We start from the raw sequence: 4,617 nt of genomic DNA on the forward strand, positions 1-4,617 counted from the left end.
TTTTTTTTATTAAGAATAAGCCATTTTTACACAACAGAGAAAAAAAACAGAATTTAGAACTCAGCGCAACACCTTATGGTCACAATTCCGCATGCTCGAACAATCGTGTGATAAGTTTTGGGCAATTTTTGTCACTATATTGCTTTTCGCCAACTTGCGGCAATCAGAATTGTATAAAAAGAGGCAGCCGTGTGACTGTACAGAATTTCATTGAGACAATTTTTTTATTATGCTCCAACACAGCACAATAAAAATTTTACCAGATTGGTCCATTTGCGGCTTAACACTCTTTAGTGTAGCTAATATGAAAATCGAATATTTAAGTTAGTTCAAACACAATAATTAGGTTCGAGTGACATAGAAGTTTAAATTTATATTAACCCTAGAAGGGTACGGTTAAATTGTAGGCGCTTATAGGTACCGATTAGTAAATTTTACTCACTTCAGAATTTTTACGTTATTATCTGATTTATTTTGTAAAATAGTAGTTTTAAATGGAAAGAATTTAAAGCCAGCATATAATATAAGTGTAATTTTTTATTATAATATGTAAAATAAGCAAAAATAATACTTTATTATTGATTTTTGACGATTATGAATACATAAAAATTGTTTTTCAAGCACATTCAGGGCACTTTTTTTGTGCATGTTCACCGCAAATAGCTAATCCACAATTGCAATAAGTGGTGGTGTATCTACGTTTGGTATAACTACAAAAATTACAGTACTTTCTTGGCCCCTTTTGGTCTTCTCCGGCACTATGGGCCTCTTGGCTTGCGCCTACAATATTCTGAATGGATTTTTTCAACGCCAGGCTCATGTTTGTATTAGTTGCTAATCTTTTACTTTGAAATCCTTCCGTTAACTCCTTGTGTAGAGATAACATAAAATTAAGTCGGGATTCTGGCTTTTGCCCACGGCTACACATGTTGTGCGCGTAAATGATGTATGCGTTTATTGCAGCTATGTTCATCATATTTTGGAAAAATGCTAGAGGCCACCTTCTGGTTTTCCTGCCATGGTTAATGTTTTGGCACATCTGGTCAAAACTGTCAACTCCTCCTTTTGTTGAGTTGTACACATGCACTATTTCTGGTTTTCCAGTGGTCTCATGAATACTACCCGTACTGTGCATACTAGACGCCAATAATACAAGTTTATTATTATTGGGCTTGTATGATACAACTGTCAAATCCTCATGAAATATAAACAATGAAGTGGATGCGGCTCGTTTTTGAAACTTTATATCTGTAGCTTCAATAGGCAATTGTGGTTTATTTTTTTTTATTGTGCCAACAGTTGTTATTTTGTATTCATGACGGAGACGTTGAATGAGTGGTACACTCGTAAACCAATTGTCTATCGTGACATTTCGATTGGTGCCCTTTACATTTTTCAGCAGTTTAAGAACATAATATTCACCAGCAGCCATTGCAGGAGGAACACTTCCTTTTCCAAGGTAAACAATGGCATCCAACATATACTTTGTTCCGCTATCACAAGACATGACAATTTTGATGCCATACTTGTTGGGTTTAGAGGGAATATACATCCTAAATGGACATTTGCCTCTAAATCCAACTAGTTGCTCATCAATGGTTGTATAGCTTCCAGCCTTATAGTTCACCCTGAAATTGTTTAGAAGTTTGTCCCAGATAGAAGAAACTGGAGCTAGTTTGGTCATTTCTCTTCTAGCAGTTCTTGTTTCTTTGTCATCGAACCTTAGACAATTTAGGATAAATTTGAACCTTCTCTCAGGCATGGTTGCCTTGCACCTTTCCCCACAGTAGGTAGTGTCAAACATCATATGTGTTGCCAAGTGATTATCTTTGAGAGCAGCGGACAAGACTAACAAACCAAGAAATGCTTCAAGTTCGTCCATTTCCAAATTTGACAAAACCGCGTGAGATTTATCGTTATAGTTCTCCCTTTGAATGTTTATTTCTTTATTTGTATAAACCAAAATCTCTTCCAATATGTCTGCGGTAAAAAACAGTTTGAAGCAGCTGGCAGGACACAACGAATTTTTTGCATTTGCTGTTGGGCCAGGGCGAATGTGAACAATATTTTTTGAGGGAGTTTTTTGACCTAGCGCAGCAACAGGTTCCTTACTCCAAATAAAATTTCCATCTTTTCCGATCAGATTGTTGGTACTAGGTGTAATAATTGTAATTACCTCTTCTGTTTCACGAATTTCTTGGGCAGCTGATCTTTCATTTCTTCTCCCCTCAATAAGTTTCTGTTTTTTACGTTTGCTGCTTCCAGATGTTTCCTCCTTTTCTTCCTTTTCAGCTTCTTCTGCATTTATGATTCCGTGTATCAAATTTTCTTCGACATCATTTAATTCTTCCGGTTCTGGTTGATATTCCGGATCTGCAACACTGTCCCAAGAATCGTCATCAAAGTTACAAAGCTCCAACTCCAAATTGTCTTCTTCCTCAGATTCTAGTTCAAGTATTGCATCCAAAATATTTTGTTCTAATAGCCCGCGACCTGCCATTTGTATGCTCTGTAGTTTTCTTTACGGTAACATAATACAAAACATAAACATAATTGTCATAATTCAGCACAAAATATATTTCTTAGACACGTAGTAAGTTACTGATAAATAAATTTGTCTCACACAATTTAGTACGTAAAGGGTACCGATGAGTAAATTTTACTCACTAACTTTTTTTAAATTGTCCACAAGCGCGATAAATCAAACAACACCATTCAATGCTTGCGGCAGCCGACTAATGACAGAGTGGGCCAAGCACTGCTAGTGGCTTGACTTTCAGTGTGGCCAACCTGCAGATTTACGAACAAATATATTCCTTATGTGAGTAAATTTTACTCACAGTACCCTTCTAGGGTTAATAGTAAGTACGTATAAAGACAACCGACAACTGGACTTCACGACGACCTTTTTAACATGAATATATGTATGTATAATACACATATGTATGGATGACCTAATAGCTCTGATCCAATAATTTTCGTGTAAAATCCTGAAAAAATGTCAAACAGCAAAATCACGCTCTGAAGTGAGAGTACAAAGTGAGTAACCGCGAAACGTACGGAACAAAAAAAAAACCTTTTTTTTTTTTTTTGTTTTGTTTTTGATAAGTACATCGTACTGTGCGGTCGCTTAACCCAAATTCACCCCGTGTTGCCATATGGCAACGCAAAATACATTATGTTTAAAAGGGTGTAAAACTAAAACCACTTACTTAAAGAGGCTTATATGAACGTTAGCTAATTCCTTAAAGATGTATCTTTCGAAACGATTACGCTTCCGTCAGATACTGGCTGTCTATCGAGTGTAATGCAAGTGTTTTCTTTAAACAAAATTATACGTGGCAGAAAACCATTAAAATGACATATATGTAAAAGTAAGCATGAATTTATAGAAAGCGTTATTTTTATTTACAAAACATGACAGTGATAAAATATTAGTTAAAACATTAGTGACTCTATTGGTAACAAGTAACAATAAAAAACAATCGTGCATGCTATATACTTTAAGTGTTTTTTAAGTTCGTTGCCATATGGCAACACAGGGCGTAATGTGAACTGTTCCCCTTTTTACCAAATTTTGATATACTCGCTAGCCCAAATTGACCACGTGTTGCCATATGGCAACGCAAAATCCCATCATGTATGAGATGGTGTAAAACAAAAATCGTTTGTATATATGTATTTTTGCAGTTTTGCAGGTGGTTAACTCATTCCATCTAGCCCTGAACCGCCTAATCATATTATCGTATATTTCATTGTACAAGTGTTGAAGTGGTATTCAAATGTAATTTTTCTGTTCCAGGGAAGACTGGTGCCGTTTTTTGCATTCTCATCTGCTATTTCATTACCCTAGATTCCCTAGAGACCGGGCATCCAATAGATATGTAGGATTTTGCCAGCATCTAGCTTGTCAATGGTTTCCCGGCTGCGTAGGACGTTTATGCATAAAATACTATATGAAGAAACTGCCTTAATTGCCGCCTGGAATAGGTTTCATTTTGAATTGATTGACGTTTCGATGAAGGCTAGCTCTGCAGATATCCTCATTGCGAAAAGCTCTGCTTGAAATATGCTGCAATGGTCAGGTAGCCTTACTGTCCGCCTGACGTTCAGTTTCCGGCAGTAAATGGCGGCACCCACTCCTGTAACCATTTTAGAGCAGTCCGTAAAAATGCTTAGGGATCTATGGCTAGGTTTCATTCCCTTGCGCCACCCCTCCTCCTACACCGTTGTGCAAAAAGTTCGTTTCCACTTAAAGCTACATAGGTACCATGAAGTCTGTGCTGCTTGTGCTTCCCGCCCCAATTAAGCGGTGCCCAAAGGTTCTGAAATTCAATTTCCCTATGACCGTCAATCTACGTGCGGATTTCGCAGCACGGTTTTCCACAAATCGGCCAATGGGCGGTAAACTAAGGGTTGTTTTTTAAAGAGCAGCCATCGAAGTGGACCCCAGTACTCCTGCGATGCACAGTGCCGCTAGGCGCTGAACCTTCTACATTGGCCCGAGGCATAAGGACTTTTTTGCGGAATTCCAACACAACAAAGCGCCATAGAGCAGCATTGGGCTGGCTATTGCTGTGTGGCAACAATGCATCAGAGCAGGTGACAAACCCCAAG

This window comes from Rhagoletis pomonella, unplaced genomic scaffold (genome assembly GCF_013731165.1).
Source record: "Rhagoletis pomonella isolate Grant_MI unplaced genomic scaffold, Rhpom_1.0 Rhpom_scaffold_00009, whole genome shotgun sequence".
In the NCBI taxonomy this organism is placed as follows: domain Eukaryota; kingdom Metazoa; phylum Arthropoda; class Insecta; order Diptera; family Tephritidae; genus Rhagoletis; species Rhagoletis pomonella.